Below are 18,551 nucleotides of genomic sequence, written 5' to 3'. Positions count from 1 at the left end.
CAGAGGAACCTCACCCCAGACCAAAGGATTTACAACTACCGGTTGTCCAGAGCTCGCAGAGTTGTGGAGAATGCCTTCGGGATAATGGCCAACCGGTTCCGGATATTCCTGACGTCCATAAACCTGGCACTGTACAAAGTGGATAATGTGGTCTTGTGTTGCTGCATTTTGCACAACTTCCTACGCAGGAATGCACAAAATTATGTATTGCAGCAACTGGATACTGACCCTGCTATGCCAGGTACAAGTGGAGAGGCCCAACCTTCTAACCAAGTGGAGTCCATGACGTCAATGGAAGTTGGACGGTCAGCATTGGCATCACACAGGGCCCTTCAGATCCGCCAGGAATATCTGGACTATTTCGTGGGGAGAGGAGCTGTGTCCTGGCAGCAATCACTGTCACACACCCATTAATCTTGTTAAAGATTGGACACACAAGATAAATGTCAGAGATATATTATTTTTCAACACATTAAAAAAAATTGCAATGATTCAGTATTGTGGATTCTAATCATTTGGGCACATATGCCAAACACAATTATTTGGGTTAATCATGTGTTATATATGTGTGACTTTGGAAGGGTTAATACATTCATCAGTGTGTTTCTTTACTGTAGTCTCTCACCAGCTGATCCAAAGGCCATGTGTTATTTTTGAGCCAGTGGTGTAAATACAAGGGCCTTCTGCACCCCACAAAATTTACACAAACCCTGTCACATTGAGAACTAGGTCACACCCATGGTTCATCTATTGTCACCTTACATTGGTGGTTCTTGTCCAGAAGTTGCCCATAGTATATATTTAATATAATACATTAGGGTATTAACAACGTACCTACACCTGTTATGTTGTGTTCATTTATGACATCCTTCTCACTGCCCACCAATGTTAGGATATGTCAGTGTTATGTGAAACTTGATCATTGTTCATCTCAAAGTGTTATATATATAAGTAATGGAAAGTGAACTAGAGCAACGAACAAGCAATACACTATAGATTACACTGATCTCCCTACACTGCCAATATCAATGCCATATTGAATCCTAGGACTGCTAGTACCTTGAGTGTTGAGTCACACTTATGCAATGTGGGAAGTCTGCGACTTTGCATCCTTCCTGCATCGCATAAGGGTGACCCACCACTTACTTTTTCCACAGGATTGTATTACACAAGTCTGAAGAACTGTGCCATCCAATCCTGATACATCAGAAATAAAGGGTCATGTGCGACTTGTGTGCGTGTTCAGTGTGAATGTAGCCATACAAAGTGTATGTCTCAATTCGCACTACACTCGCACAAAAGTCGCACATGATGCATTTATTCAGCTGCATCAGGATAGGATTGCACAGTCTTCACACTTGTATGATCCAATCCTGTATGAAATGTCAGATCGCACTGTGATATGCGTATAAACGGTTGGGATCTTTAACATTTCATTGACACCTCCAGCAACTCGCATATGGCAGTGTCCAAAATGCTTTCATTAACATGTAAATGTGGGAATAGGACAGCCATCATACATGTAATGCTTCTTTACACAGCTTTAGATCTCGACCCCCCAACGAAAGTCAAATAAAGAATGGAACACACATTGTTGAATGTACAAAATTTTTTTTTCAAAACATTCACAGGGTTAGGGTTAGGGTTAGGGTTAGGGTTAGGGTGTTTTCAAGTTTTTTTCCCAAACGTGGGTACACTCTTAACAACTGAGTGCCATCAAGATATCATAAAATATTACAAAACTTTTGTAAGAAAAGGAACCAATAAAAACATAAAAAATTTCTTTAAAACTTTTTAAAATTTGGCAATCATGTCGACAAAATCTCGCATTTTTGATTGCAATGCCGTTGCTGTTTCCTTGATTTGCTCGAGGTCTGAGCAACATTGGAGTGCCTCACGGGTTAGTTTTGCTAAAGTGCAAGTAGGTAAATCATGATCTGTAAAAAAATATACAACTGAGTCAATGTGAATCACCTACATGAGGTCATAATAGAGAAACATTTGGTGTCCAGGTTATTTTTAATTACTCTCGAGTTAATACCTACCCTGTTCTTATGCTCTTTTGCCCTAGGCTCTTCTTCTTCCTCCTGTCCTCCTCTGATCCTGTTGCTGATGATTCTGCCGGTCTCCTGAGCTTACTATATATTCATTAGGGGTGTGAACGCATGATGACGTCATTGTGAGGGCATGGTCGTAATGTATATATATTAAGCTACAGAGAACAGAGACGGCCAAAATGCACGGCAACAACATTGGAGGAGGACAGGAGGAAGAAGAAGAGCCTAGGGCAAAAGAGCAGACAACATAAGAGCAGAAGATTGGACAGCAGAAGAGTGGAGAGGAGAAGATCCAAAGAGCAGAGTGGAGAAGACCGGATGAAGATATTTAAGAACATTTCATAAACGTCTCCTGTCGTTATTCACATACACTTCCATTTATGTGGTTAATGTGTAGGGGTACTATGTACCCCATACCCATTCACACAGTGATTGGTGTCCGGGATCTGGGGGCCACCCTTTGTTGAAGGTTGCTTCCAAAGTCCTAGGAACCCCCTGGCCGCATGACCCCCCAAAACCACCAGACAGGGTTGTGGGGATGAGGCTCTTGTCCTCCTCTACATGGGAGTAAGGTGCTTTTGGGTGTGCGGTGCAGAGGCCCCCTGGCCCAAAGCAACAAAACCCCCCCATGTTGAGGGCATGTGTCCTGCTGTGGTCCAGGGGGTGTTTGTTCCGCTTGCTCGTTCTCTTTCCTGGCCTGACAAGCTGCATGCTTGTATAAGGGTCTGGTAGGGGTTTTGGGGGTAACCCACGCTGTTTTTTTGTTGTGGGCATACCCTCAAACTCAATACCACACACAAAAGGCCGGGTTGTGAACTTGGGGGGGACACCCACGGTGGGTTCTTCGATTTTTTGGTGTAGTTCCCCCTCAAAAATCTTCACAACGCAAGTGGCCCCGCAAGTCAGAGCATCCTGATCCGACTTACGGTGCGACTTCCATTCAAATAAAGAGGCTCCCATAGGGAACTAGTGTTGTAAATTGGAGGCTAAAAATAACACTGATAAAAATCATTCTGAAAAAACCTACGTGGGCACACAATTGGCTCTTGGACACTTGGTCCGGGATCCTCAAGATTTTGGGAAGTGGCTTCCACGCTGCTTGGCAAGTTGCCAGGAGATCTGGGTTCTGAGCTGGCTGGGGATGCCACATCCTGGCATGATGCAACATCTGCAATGTAAATTTGTAAGGGAATACAAGAATATAAGGTTAAACAATCATTGCAAATACACATATTTCTATGATCCCACTACACAAAAATCTGTGACTACCAACCTTCTTGTTGTTCTGGTGTCTGGTCACTTGTTGGCTCCACCAGAATAACCTCAGGCATAATGTCTTCATCTACATAATACAAAACATTGGCCATATCATAAAAGTCACAAGAGGTACATTTGTTAGGACATGGTGCCCTGCTTGATAGCTCTTTCAGTAACAAATATGAAGACATGTACATGGTTATCTACGAAAAATATGGTACATTAATGTTTGACAGTGCATAGGAACCAATTACCTTTAGTCGAATCTGTGCCACCATCTGGGCCCATGTCCTCCTCTTCTTCCACAACTGCCGATGGAGCTGCCAAACTTCTCCTCCTCCTTTCCCATTGTTTGGCACGGAGTTTACGTTTTTCTCCTATTTAAAGGTTTGAATAATAATCTGTGATTAATAGGAATGTTTGCTGAGAAGATTCGTGCAGGAAAGAACGTTCGTTGCAACACAATACATATATTTTTAACTATGGCTTCCTGACTTTTAATGTCATATACTAAAACATCAACAAAAGATCGATCTAATCACTACATGACAACTAAAATGAGTAATCTAACTTTTTACATAGACATTATAATCTAGACATGTTAATACAACATACACCAAATTATAAAAAAAATATTGCATGTTTAAAAAAATAAATAAAAAATAAAACTTACTTTTTTTCAAAATCCGATGGATTTGGGAAAGCTGATCCTGCTCACGGTGTTTCAGGTCAGACCACCGTTTCCGAATCTGATCTTTCGATCGCTCCACACCAAATTTTTTTACCAAACAGGCCACCACCTTATCCATGATGCCATCTTTCCTGGCATTGGGCCGATCGTAATTTGCCAACTTGCCATCATAGTCCATTTTTTGTAAAATGGAGACCATCTCCACCATTTCTGCCTTTGACATGGGTGTAGCCCTTGATTTTCTGGTGGCCCAATCACTTCGGCCCACACTAATTGAGCTCCCAGATTGTTGAGACATGGTTCGTAATTAAAAAACGATTGTTCCTCTGCTTCAGGTGTGAGTGTCGCATGTAGGCCTGATCTTCGGCACGTACACACCCCTGCACAAGCCCGCCACTGGAGGAGGAGTTGACGCCTGCGCTGTATTTAAAGGACGCAAGTTCGTTCGGCCGACGATTCGCTAGCGGACATATCGAGGGTTGGAGCACGATCGAGCGGCGAATCACGACTTTTCCCCACAAACAAAGGTACGACTCTTTTAATAGAAAGTGTGTGTTTTGGGCCCTATACAGCTTTTATTAGGAATATCTTTATTATGTGCCAAAATACATGCTATTTTAATATGTTTTGTGTTGTGTTGTGTCTTGCAGGCATATACTGTCCTGCAATATGGTGGACAATTACACCAGCCACAACTTTCTAATAAGTTTCATTGATGAGTACAGGCAACTGCCGTGTTTGTGGCAAGTGAAGTCGGCAGAATATAAAAATAAGAAACTAAAAAAACAGGCCATGGAACATTTGGTGGCCTTCTACAAGCCCGTCTGTCCTGGGGCAAATTTTAATTATATACGCAAAAAAATAAACAGCATTCGCACTGCCTACAGGCGGGAGGTAAAAAAAATAGAAGAGTCCACCCAGTCTGGAGCAGGTGCACGGAATGTACATGTACCACGGCTGTGGTACTATGATAACCTGCGATTCCTGGCAGACACCTTGGAATCCAGGCCGTCAATTTCTACGCTGTCTTCGACTTCGGCAGAGGGCTCAGTGTCTGTAGATCCAAGCCAGGATGAGGATTTCCTGGAGGAGAGTTTTACTCAGGTATGGCATTTCACAATATATTGTCTGCTAAAATTTAATCATGTAACAAAATTATAAGCTAAACCATAATTGACCCTTTATGTAAACGGGCATAGCAAGGGGTTGGCATGACAGGCAACCGCCAGGGGCGCAGGCCAAGGGGGGTGGGTCACAAAAACATTGGCATTGTTTTAGTGTTTATTTTAACAATCCACTCAGCCTGCACACCCCAGAACCCCCAGTTTGCAGGCGGATTCATGCAGGTGTAAAACATTGAGAGCTGCTTCATGCAGGTGTAAAACATTGAGAGCAGCTGAGCCAAAAGACCAGGAGACTGAGACTGCCTCTCACTGCATCCCCAGCACACCTCCGGTCTTACAAACACTGCTGCATCCCCAGCACACCTCTGGTCCTAACAAACACTGCTGTAGCCTCAGCATTCCTCTGGCTCAACCTTTTTTAATACAAAACTAACAGCTCCTGCAAATGATCCATCCATCCTTGCTTCCATGTCTCTGGTCTCTCACTCTGGGTCAGCAAGGCAGGTGGCTTCCTTATTCCTGTTTCCCTGCACTGCTTCACCCTCAATGCCCTACATCAAGCCCTCTGCAAGTTCAGGCCCCTCTCTCTCTGCAACCCCCTCCTCTCTCTCTCACACCCCCTCTTTCTCTCCCTCTCTCTAGCTCTCAACCCTCTCTTTCTTTTTCACACCTGAGACAATGATTGCCCACTAGAGAGCTCTACACTGGGCAAACAAGGGGCAAATTAGAAACTTTTAATGCCCTTTAATTTTTTTTTTGGGGGGTGGGTTACAGTTTTACATTGATCTTGGGGGGGGGGTTGTTGCCAAATACAGCTCCTCAACAAGGGCACTGGAGACCCTAGATACGCCACTGTATGTAAAGTCTGCTATTTGTTCACAATAATATAACAAACATGACTTTTTATATACACTATAACATTCTAATCAATTGTTCATTTCATCAACAGGGAAGTGTCACTGAGGAGGAGCCAGGTTGCAGCCAGGAGCCTGGGGAGCCTGCGGAGCCTGAGGAGCCTGTGGAACTATTTCCACCACCACCTCCTCCTGCCAAACGGAGGCAAAAGAGGAAGCACGTGGATGATATCACAGACGAATTTATCCAGGAGGCCACCATAGCCCTACGTCGGAAACCGGAGGCCAATGAGTCCTTCGGCAACATGACGGCCAAAATTTTGGATAAGGTGGACCTCAGGCAGTGTCAGTATGCCAGAAAAATTATCCTCGATGTGCTGCAAAACGCAGAAAACGCTATACTTACTGAGCACAGCCATGCATGCCAGGAGCACCCGTGCCCTCCACCTCCACCTCCACCTCCACAACACCCACCACCTCGCCAAATGCCACATGGCCAGTGGCAATATGGCCAGCAGGATCCAAACCTGCCCTTATGGCAACCTGATTTCAGTTACCAGCAACTTTAATTTTTGTAACCCCCTATTATTTATTTTACCCCTGTTTGCCAGTTTCTAGTTTAATTTTGTCCAAATGGACCTTTTTTATGTTTAGTTATACGGAAAGTATTAATGTTTTCTTTGGTTTTTTTTGCTGAGATACAAAAAATAAAGAAAATGAAAATAAAAAATGGCCTATCTGAATTTGTTAACATGTTTAATATTGTGCATAACCTGAAAAATATGTTTTAGACATTAATTCATACAAGAATAAAGGGTCATATCAATAGTTAGATCTTTGCTGTTTACAAAATAATAATGGTGAAGAGTTCAAATTATTTAATTCTAAAATTTGATAGAACAGATAGAATAGACAAACATTATCTTCATCATAACAGAACACATGCCTTTTTATTAGAAAAGTATGGCATTATGAGCAGCATCTTCCTTCTTCTCACATTTATCAAGATGAGCATGTGCTCCGCATTTCACCTATTTCTTGGACTGCTGCGAGCCGAAAGTTCTTTCTGAATAAAATGTTGAGTTTACTAGAGAAAATTCTTCCGGGAACTCATTTGGTTTGATCATGCGTGTTGGGATTTGTAGCTGTGTGTCGGACGAATTCTGTACTGACAGGCGAACAATCGTCCGTTCTGGTGTCCGCAGACAAAAATTTTCATGTTTGCAAGAAAGACTTTTGTCCGCGGATTGTGCGCAGACAGCTGTCGGAGGCACCATACTAACACGCATACAATCGGCAGATCTTTCGTCCGCCGACGTTTGTATGACGACGATCGGTACGTGTGTACGGGCCTTTAGACTTTGAGTGATCTCTGACCCTGACACTAAAGTATGTACAGCTAAAAAGGCAAATACAAATCTTTTTATAAGTAAGAGCGCGTAACTAGAATATAATATACTAGTAAGATCCTCCCATTCTAGAACAGAGTTCCTCAACCTTTTTGCTGTCATGGAACCCTTTAACCACTTCTGAACCAGAAGGATTTGCCCCCTTAATGACCAGGGCATATTTTGCGATTCGGCACTGCGTTACTTTAACGGACAATTGCACGGTCGTGCGATGCTGTACCTAAATAAAATTGATGTCCTGTTTTTCCCACAAATAGAGCTTTCTTTTAGTGGTATTTGATCACCTGTGCGATTTTTTTTTTTTGCGCTATAAATAAAAAAACAGTGACAATTCTGAAAAAAAAACAATATTTTTCACATTCTGCTATATAACATTCCCAAAAAAAATGTTAAAATCAAAATGTTTTAACATTTTAGGCCAATTTGTTTTCTGCTACATATGTTTGGTAAAAAACAATGCAATAAGCGTATTTTGATTGGTTTGCGCAAAAGTTATTGCATCTACTAACTACGGATAAGATATATGTCATTTTTATTGTTTTTTAAATTTTTTTTTTACTAGTATTAATGGAGGCGATCTGTGATTTGTTGCGGGATTGCAACATTGTGGCAGACAGATAGGACCCCTGACTGACATTTTTGACAGTTTTGGGGGGACCAGTGATATTACTACAGTAATCAGTGCTAAAAATATGCACTGTTACTGTAATAATGACACTGGCAGGGAAGGGGTTAACACTGTGGGTGATCAAGGGATTAATTGTGTACCTAGGGGCGTGTTTCTAACTGTGGGGGGCATGGCTTGTGAAATGATCACAGAGAACTGTGTTCCTATATAGCTGACCATTCTCTCTCAGCAGGGAACGATCGCGGGTGTCAGACGGCAATCGGAGCTGCCTACCCCGTGCATCAGCTTCCTCGCTGATGAACCGGGGCAGGAGCACACCGGCGGCGGAGCAGCCACCAATACCATAGCAATGAACAATGCTGTGTGTCTTGACCCTTGAGCATTAATGGCTGTTACAGCAACAGGTTGAGCAACACTGGTCTAGAAGATAAGACTCAGAACCTGGTGCATCACGTGACCATGGATTTAGGTAATTTAAAGGGGCTTACCGTATATTACTTTTTTTTTTAAGTCACGTAGTGATTAATTTTCTACTCTTATCCTGTCTGTCGCTGCTATTGGTATAATGATAAAATTGCATAACACAGCTTATATCAAGACTAAAAATTGGTTAATTCATCTCTGACACATAGATGCATCACCTCTATCAAAACATGCTTAAAACAATATTGCATCTTATCAAAAATACTGATAAGTAAAGAAAACACGCAATCAGTGAAAGAAAAATACTTATACAAATATACTGTAAGTACAGTGCATTGCGAAAGTATTCGGCCCCCTTGAACTTTTCGACCTTTTGCCACATTTCAGGCTTCAAACAGAAAGATATAAAACTGTATTTTTTTTGTAAAGAATCAACAACAAGTGGGACACAATCATGAAGTGGAACAAAATTTATTGGATATTTCAAACTTTGTTAACAAATAAAAAACTGAAAAATTGGGCGTGCAAAATTATTCAGCCCCCTTAAGTTAATACTTTGTAGTGCCACCTTTTGCTGCGATTACAGCTGTAAGTCGCTTGGGGTATGTCTCTATCAGTTTTGCACATCGAGAGACTGAAATTTTTGCCCATACCTCCTTGCAAAATAGCTCGAGCTCAGTGTGGTTGGATGGAGAGCGTTTGTAAACATGAACAGCAGTTTTCAGTTCTTTCCACAGATTCTCGATTGGATTCAGGTCTGTACTTTGACTTGGCCATTCTAACACCTGGATATGTTTATTTGTGAGCCATTCCACTGTAGATTTTGCTTTATGTTTTGGATCATTGTCTTGCTGGAAGACAAATCTCCGTCCCAGTCTCAGGTCTTTTGCAGACTCCATCAGGTTTTCTTCCAGAATGGTCCTGTATTTGGCTCCATCCATCTTCCCATCAATTTTAACCATCTTTCCTGTCCCTGCTGAAGAAAAGCAGGCCCAAACCATGATACTGCCACCACCATGTTTGACAGTGGGGATGGTGTGTTCAGGGTGATGAGCTGTGTTGTTTTTACGCCAAACATAACGTTTTGCATTGTTGCCAAAAAGTTTGATTTTGGTTTCATCTGACCAGAGCACCTTCTTCCACATGTTTGGTGTGTCTCCCAGGTGGCTTGTGGCAAACTTTAAACAACACTTTTTAAGAACATCTTTAAGAAATGGCTTTCTTCTTGCCACTCTTCCATAAAGGCCAGATTTGTGCAGTATACGACTGATTGTTGTCCTATGGACAGAGTCTCCCACCTCAGCTGTAGATCTCTGCAGTTTATCCAGAGTGATCATGGGCCTCTTGGCTGCATCTCTGATCAGTCTTCTCCTTGTATGAGCTGAAAGTTTAGAGGGACGGCCAGGACTTCGTAGATTTGCAGTGGTCTGATACTCCTTCCATTTCAATATTATCGCTTGCACAGTGCTCCTTGGGATGTTTAAAGCTTGGGAAATCTTTTTTTGTATCCAAATCCGGCTTTAAACTTCTCCACAACAGTATCTCGGACTGGCCTGGTGTGTTCCTTGTTCTTCATGATGCTCTCTGCGCTTTAAACGGACCTCTGAGACTATCACAGTGCAGGTGCATTTATATGGAGACTTGATTACACACAGGTGGATTCTATTTATCATCATTAGTCATTTAGGTCAACATTGGATCATTCAGAGATCTTCACTGAACTTCTGGAGAGAGTTTGCTGCACTGAAAGTAAAGGGGCTGAATAATTTTGCATGCCCAATTTTTCGTTTTTTTATTTAACAAAATTTGAAATATCCAATAAATTTCGTTCCACTTCATGATTGTGTCCCACTTGTTGTTGATTCTTCACAAAAAATTACAGTTTTATATCTTTATGTTTGAAGCCTGAAATGTGGCAAAAGGTCGAAAAGTTCAAGGGGGCCGAATACTTTTGCAATGCACTGTATATAAGTGCAAACTCTTTAAAGGCCTTGGGAAGATACACATTTTCCTTTCTATTTCAAGGAATGTACCCTGTAACATTTTCCTGAAATATGGTTAATGACTGCTTTCCTGTTGCAGGCTCATGGACTATTGTAACATACTTTGCAAGTGTTCATCAGGATAACAAATAACTGTGCAGCCCATGGTCAAACTAAACAGACTTTCTCTTGTTTTTGAACTTTGCACAATAATTCTTTTTTTTTTTTTTTTTCCTCTAATGTTTCTTGGCAGGGCAGGAGAGGTTGGGATTTCCAAGTTTTAAATCTCCATGCCACATATTTAACCCATTCCACAGATGTATTTGTCAATACCTCTCTTATTTTGCAGTGTACATACTCTCATAGCACCTATAGAACACAACTCATACCAGCATACAGAATCAGAAAAGCCACCACCAGTTCTCTGTGGAACATTCAAACCAAGTGCAGAGATCAAATGTGAATTTTACTGTGATTACCTATGTCCCTCTTCCCTCCATTTATCTTTGTGCAAGGGTTACAACCTCTGTTAACATTTTAATGTTGTTTCAATCCCATATTAAAGATTTGATCTTACTTCTTGCATATTTGACAGGTGTCCCTCAGATCAAGAAGTGGGGGGGGGGGGATATATCCCCAGTGAGGACAAAAGTAGCATTACAGAAGGCTGAATTCACAATGGTTTAGAAAATATAAAACTCTTTGTTAGCCATGTGACTTTAATTTTTTAAACCTCATTGGCTCCTGGTCAAATCCTGTTGGTCGTGGCCCAGCTGCCCTATGTGTGTCTATAGATGCACACTCAGGAGTAGGCCCGCATATGTGCTCCTATAACAAGCATTTAGAATAGCAAGAGTAGGAGTGGAGATCGCTGTTGAGGAGACCCCAGGAGGAGACCATTGCACAGAGCAGGTAAGTATAAACCTCTCTATTATTAAAATTTTTAAAAATGTGACTTTACAATCACTTTAAAGCAGAGTTCACGCCTCAAAATCGACTTTACATGATCCGCTTGCTGTACTGTGGCTGAAAAAGAATTGGATAATTTCAATTTTTTTTTATTTTATTTACTTACCTTGTTATTAAAAAAAATATACTTCCCTTCCTTCCTCTTCCTCCCTCTTCGGCCACGGCCCCGCTGTCTCTTCCTGCTTGCATTGACTCCTGGGGGCCGAGCGTCATCGTTCCCAAGAGTCAATGCGCCTGCAACGGCCCTGCTCATCACTTCCGGTTCAGGCGCATTATTCCCTGCTGAACAGCTTCTGGGCATGCCCAGAAACTGTGCAGGGATGACATGCCTGCACCAGAAGTGACGAGCAGGGCCAGTGCAGGGCATTCTGGGACTCCGACGTCACCAAAGAGGACGCTCTGGCTTCAGCTGCCCACACCTGAGATGGCAGCGCTGGACAAGACCTTTTCAAGGTAAGTATTTCTTCTAAAAGGTAAGTGAATCCGGGGACAGTTCAGAGGCTACCATTGCTGAAATGCACTAGCCCTGACTGTCCCGGGGGTAAATTTTTGAGGCCGGAACTCCGCTTTAAGTTAGTTTCAATAATTTTTTGGTTCTTTGACACATTGGGTGTTCTATACTATATAGAACACATCTTCATTTCTTTATAGTTTGATGTAGGGGTAGAAGCTTATTTCCCCTTCAGCGACAAAAAGAGAATTGATAGAAAGTGTTAAATACTGTATATCATAAGTATAACTGTTAAATATGCAGTTTTATTCATAAGGTGGCTGTCTTGTATTTTTAATGGTTACTTTTAAGTAATAGAAGTAGAACATTTTGCATAATATTGTAATTATAAATAACTTCTTCTGAAGTTATTAATATGGTTAGATTAAGCAGAAGTAGAAATTTTCCCCATTTCCTGATGGTTTTAAATATTGTATTGGCTACATGGTCTGAAATACGGATGTCCTAAAGTGATACTAAAGGTTCACTTAAAAAAAAACATGTCATACTTACCTGCTCTAACCAATGCTTTTGCATAGAGCAACCCTGATCCTTTACTTCTCGGGTACCCTGCCGACACTCCTGGCCCCTCCCCCCTGCTGAGTGCCCCCAGAGCAAACTACTTGTGCATGCTCGCTCCCGAGCCACCTCGGTGTGTCTGAGACACACAGAGCGTAGCTCGAACCCACCCCCTGCTCCCTCCTCAGTGGCTGTGATTGACATTGGCTCCTGCTGCCGTATCTCAGCCAATGAGGCACAGCGATGGATTGCGATCAGGTTCAGGGAAATATTGGGGGGGGGGGCTGAGGGGAGAACTTCACACTGTGAAGGTGTGTCATTCGCTTTGGGCTTGTTTGACACCATTTAGAAACACTTTTGAGATCATACAGAATTCTTTAACTGGTCTGACCTCCTTCTGACTCAGACTTACAGGATGAGGATGCAAAACCCAACGGAAGTATACAAAGGCCGTCAACCCATGCCCTAAAGAGAAATGACCCGCCCTAAGTGTCCCATCTGGGTTTTCTTTGAAATGTTACAGGTATAGTGTCAGCAGCGCTTGGTATATTAAGGGAAGGTAAATATTTACATTTTGATGAATGTTAGATATATTGTAAAAGCAAACCTGACACAAGAGTAACAAGAAGGCTGCCTCAAGATGATCCCTTTTTCCTTAATATTTTTTATTGTTGATTCAGAACAAGTATGCAGAAAAGAACTGCTGATTATCCTGTCTGGCATGCCTGTTCCAAACTAGAGAGTATTGCGGACAGTGGATCAGGATCATAACGAATCCACTAGCTTTTTCAGGAGGAGTTCTGTAATAGTATTCCTTATATTCTTAGCCCCGGTTCACACTGGGGCGACCTGGTCGCCTCACAGGTCGCCGTAGGTCGCCTCCCATAGGGAAGCTGCGGACCTGTTCTAATAGGAGCGACACAAGTCGCTCCGACTTAGAAAAAGGGTCCGGAGCTTCTTTGGGGCGACCAGGAGGCGACCGCCATAGACTTCAATGTTATGAAGTCCGTGGTGGCCGCTCGGAGGTCGCGGCGCGCTGCTCGCACCGCGACCTCCGAGGTCGCGGTGCGAAGTAGCGTCGCCTGCATGTGAACGGGGGCTTAAAGACATGTTTACTTTACCAAAGCAAGGACATGAAAGAACAAACATTATCAAGGCAGGCACTTGTTCTAGAGAAGATGGGTCAGAAATAGAAAGGCAGATTTTAGTTTAATTCTCAGATGATATAGAAATTCAGAAGAGTTAGTGAGATAATTATGTGTAAATTGAAGGTTTGAGCCAAAGATTGAGCCTCAAGGTACATCAAAAGAGAAAGGTCAATTGATTTGTTGGATTTCAAGATAATAAATGTCTGGTCAAAGATGAAAAGATCTTAAACTCTAAAGGTAGAGAGTATCTGAAGAAACAGAATATGATCAATTATATCACAAACTGCATAAAAATGTTATTGTATAAATATATTTGTATCCCTTAGTGTGACCCTAAGCAGCCAAGTAAATGGCTCCTTTCCTTTTTGGGTTCCCAAGCCTATGGTACTCAGTCTGACCTATTAATGATTTTAATCAATTCAAATTGAAACTTGCTGTCACTATAATAAATCTATGGCACCAAGAGATTATTTTATGGCTTCTAAAATATGCCTTCAGAGTAAAAGTGTTAAGGGCATGTCAGAAACTTTTGATGGGTGTATAAGGGTAGATCATTGGTGTCTTTTCTATTAGCAGATGTATGTTGGGCAGATTAAAGCACTGAGTAGTTTGTTCGTGATTTCCAATTAACCTTAACAGCTGTCTGTTTTCTGATAGGGTGGTAGCACCACTACTGCTTTAATCTAACACAGATTTCTGCTTCCTTATTGATCCATGTTGACTGGTTAGAAAACATTTTTTTATGGTGTTAGTGCTAGGATGATTTCTGCAGTTTTCACCTTCATGAATGAGTTGTCTAATGTGCAGTGAATATTTTAGACAAGACTCATTTAATTATGTGGGTTATGCATCAGGGTATATTTCTGTACATCTGTTGGTCAAATTAGTTTTTTTGTTCAGTGCTTGCTTTCTTAAAATGTATGGCATACAGGAAAGTGTGTCTCATATATACAATGAAGGGTTATAGGCTGTTGGAAGTTGGATGCCTAATTTGGTGTGTCATGTACTGATAGGAACATATTAAACTGTTACTAGGCTCAACATATATATGTATATGCTATGATAACGTGTTGATATTTGTGCTATTATTCTATGGCGAAATGGCGCCATAGAAGTTGTCGCTGAAGAATGGTGGTGGAGTGTCATTCAGGTGCAAACATAGAATGTGTCGGCAAATAAGAACCATTTGGCCCATCTAGTCTGCCCAATATAAGAGGCACATGTTGTGAAGCATAGCATGTCTTAAAGTCAGACATTTCTGGACTGTTCCATGGAGGCTGTTTCTGAAGAAGGGTGATGGTGTGCCATTCAGGCCATATGGCCTGCTAGAGGTGATCTTAGAGCACCGGGCAAATCAGTTTACACAGCAGGGTGTTAGTAACAAAGAGTTGCAAATGGGAATTTATCTCCTTAAGAATGTTTTCACATAGGCCTCCTGATGTTATGTATGGGGAGTAGAGCAGACCTCCTGGTGAGGTGAAAATTAAAATGACAGATTTCCTGACTTGCAACACCATCAAAGGAACCAGATGTCGACTGCAATGTTGACCTGGGTCAAGGCAGGTGTTCACAGAGTAATGTTGCATACCTGTGGAAAACAGTACCATACTTTCTGGAGGATGTTCAGGGTAATAACATGCTTCCTGGTAATTAGAAAGGACAGCCCCTATAGCTTCTCATTGGACAGAGGACTACACGGGCGGTCAGAGGGTGTTTGTGTGGGTTGTGTCTGTGGGTACTTTAAAATGTGAGGGCCAATGATGAAGGCCCCCTCTTTCTTCTGGAGCCCAGCTAACCTACAGAACCTTGAAGAAGGACTTACGTAATGTATTATCTCTGCTTTTTTGTTCTATAAGCTTTACTATGATTAGATTTCATGTTAGTGTTCTACTTTCTTTGTAAATAAACAAGACCTGTGTCTTTGAGCATTTTGTTTATTTATATAGATAATACATATTTATAGTTAGTGTTGGGCGAACGGTTTGGGCCCGTTCGGTGAACACCCAAATTGTCGGGGCGTTCGACCGTTTTTACAGTCCGAATGAACCACAATGTACTGTGCACAGCACAGTGCATTGGAAGCCCTGATTGGCTAAAGCAATGAAGGCCCAATTGGGGGAACATAGCACTGTCAGAGCCATGATTGGACAAAGTGATTATGCTCTCTCCAATCATGACTCATTGCTCATAGTCCTACTCCACACAATAAAAGGTTCCTGCCTAGAGCAGCCATTTGCAGTGTGATATTGGAGTGGAGATAGATAGAACAGGGCTCTGTCCATTGCTACTAGCGAGTTAGTGTGCTACAGTGTGCTTTTGTGATTTTATTGTGAGTGTAAAGAGATCACTGTAGTGTGAATATAGTAATAGTGCAGCGTGAGTGTAGTGCGACCGTTTATTTTTACTGTAGTGTCAGTTTAGTGTGTCAGGGATGGTTTACTGCAGTATATTGAAGTGTCAGTTTAGAGTGTCAGGGCAGTTTTACTGCAGTATATTGTAGTTCGTCAGGGCAGTTTTACTGTAGTATATTGAAGCGCATTAGTACACAGTTATTGCAGTATATTGATGTGCATTAGTGCACATTTACTGCAGTATATTGAAGTGCAGTAGTTTAGAGTGTCAGGGCAGTTTTACTGGAGTATATTGTAGCACGTAAGGGCAGTTTTACTGCAGTATATTGTAGTGTGTCAGAGCAGTTTTACTGCAGTATATTGAAGTGTCTTAGTGCACTTTTACTGCCGGTATATTGAAGTGCGTTAGTGCACTTTTATGGCAGTATATTGAAGTGCGTTAGTGCACTTTTACTGCAGTATGTTGAAGTGCGCTAGTGCACATTTACTGCCGTATATTAAAGTGCATCAGGACATGTGTACTGCAGTATATTGAAGTGCTTCAGGGTACTTTTAGGGCAGTATTTTGAAGTGGGTTAGTACACTTTTGCGGCAGTATATTAAAGTGTGTTAGTGCATTTTTACTGCAGTATGTTGAAGTGCCTTAGTGCACTTTTTCTGCAGTATGTTGAAGTGCGCTAGTGCACTTTTACGGCCGTATATTGATGTCGTTAGTGCACATTTACTGCAGTATTTTGAAGTGCATCAGGACATGTTTACTGCAGTATATTGAAGTGCTTCAGGTTACTTTTACTACAGAATATTGAAGTGAGTTAGTGCACTTTTACAGCAGTATATTGAAGTGCGTTAGTGCACTTTTACTGCAGTATGTTGAAGTGCATCAGGACATGTTTACTGCAGTAAATTGAAGTGCTTCAGGGTACTTTTACTGCAGTATATTGAAGTGGGTTAGTGCACTTTTATGGCAGTTTATTTAAGTGCGTTAGTGCGCTTTTACTGCAGTATGTTGAAGTGCTTTAGTGCACTTTTACGGCAGTATATTGATGCGCATTAGTGCACTTTTTCTGCAGTATGTTGAAGTGTGCTAGTGCACTTTTACGGCAGTATAGTGATGTGCCTTAGTGTACATTTACTGCAGTATATTGAAGTGCATCAGGACATGCTTACTGCAGTAGATTGAAGTACTTCAGGTTACTTTTACTGCAGTATATTGAAGTGGGTTAGTGCACTTTTACGGCAGTATATTGAAGTGCGTTAGTGCACTTTTATGGCAGTATATTGAAGTGCGTTAGTGCACACTTTTTCTGCAGTATGTTGAAGTGCGCTAGTGCACTTTTTTATGGCAGTATATTGATGTGCGTTAGTGCACTTTTACGGCAGTATATCGATGTGCATTAGTGCACATTTACAGTAATATATTGTGCATCAGGACACATTTACTGCAGTATAATGAAGTGTTTCAGGGTACTTTTACCGCAGTATATTGAAGTGGGTTAGTGCAATTTTACAGTAGTATATTGAATTGCCTTAGTGCACTTTTACTGCAGTATGTCGAAGTGGGTCGGTGCAGTTTTACTGCAGTATATTGAAGTGCATCAGTATACTTTCACAGCAGTATATTGTAGTGTGCCAGTGGAGTGTGTCTGTTTAGTGAGTACTCAAGGTAAAGTGCACCAAACACCACTTTCCATTGATTAAAGTGAATCCAAGTACACATTTCCCCGTCTCTATTACATTTCGGTAATAAGCCCCTCCATCATATCTGGGAGGCAAAAAAGGAGAGGCAGACATTCCCATGGCACTGTGAGGGGGCCAGCAGCATATGTGTTCATAGGCAAAGGTGGACGTGATCTGTCCTCGTGCACCATTTCCTCTGTTTAGTGATGTTGCCCATGCTATCCAGCCACAGCATGCAGAGGAGGTGATGGACTGATTTACTAAACCATCCTCATCCTCCTTATCCTCTATCACCCAAACAGAGACTAGTGTGCAGTCCACCGCAGCTATCAGAGTGGCTTATTCTGCCTCCTTATCCATAGCTACTCTTGCCATAGCCCCAGCATCATGAATGGAGGAGTCAGTTGAGTTATTTGAACACAGCATCAGTCACTTGCTCCTTGACTATGCACAGGCATTACTTGGTTCTGATGTTGGTTCTGAGGTTGAGGAAGGTAGAAACCTGAGCCTACAGAGAGGGAAGAACACTGGTAAACAACAAATTGGTAGTCATGTTCCCTCAGCAGCAGCAGCAGCAGCGCATTGCCAAGTTGGCTCCAGTGATGATCAGGATGGAGGGGATGATGATGAGGAGGTCACTGAGGCGATCTGGGTGCCAGATGGAGCAGAGGAGGAAAGTGAGGTTAAAACCCCAACGAGGTAACCATTATGGAAGAGTAGAGAGCAGCCACCCTATTCCATCACATTGTGGAGATGTTATTGCCCGACCCACTTCCTAAAGCTCAGCTGTCTGGGCCTTGTTTAGCACATGTGCAGCTGATCGAATTGTTGCAATTTGCAAATGAGCTTCAAGCAGATCGAGCGTTGTGAATACAACCGGCCATTTGGGTACCACATGCTTGACAAGGCATTTAACCTCCCACCACTCAGCCCATTGGCAAGAGCACACAAAAGGGACGTAATTCTGCTCCT

Source organism: Pelophylax lessonae (genome assembly GCF_965119305.1).
Source record: "Pelophylax lessonae genome assembly, chromosome: 2".
NCBI lineage: Eukaryota > Metazoa > Chordata > Amphibia > Anura > Ranidae > Pelophylax > Pelophylax lessonae.
This window is presented reverse-complemented; position numbering follows the sequence as displayed.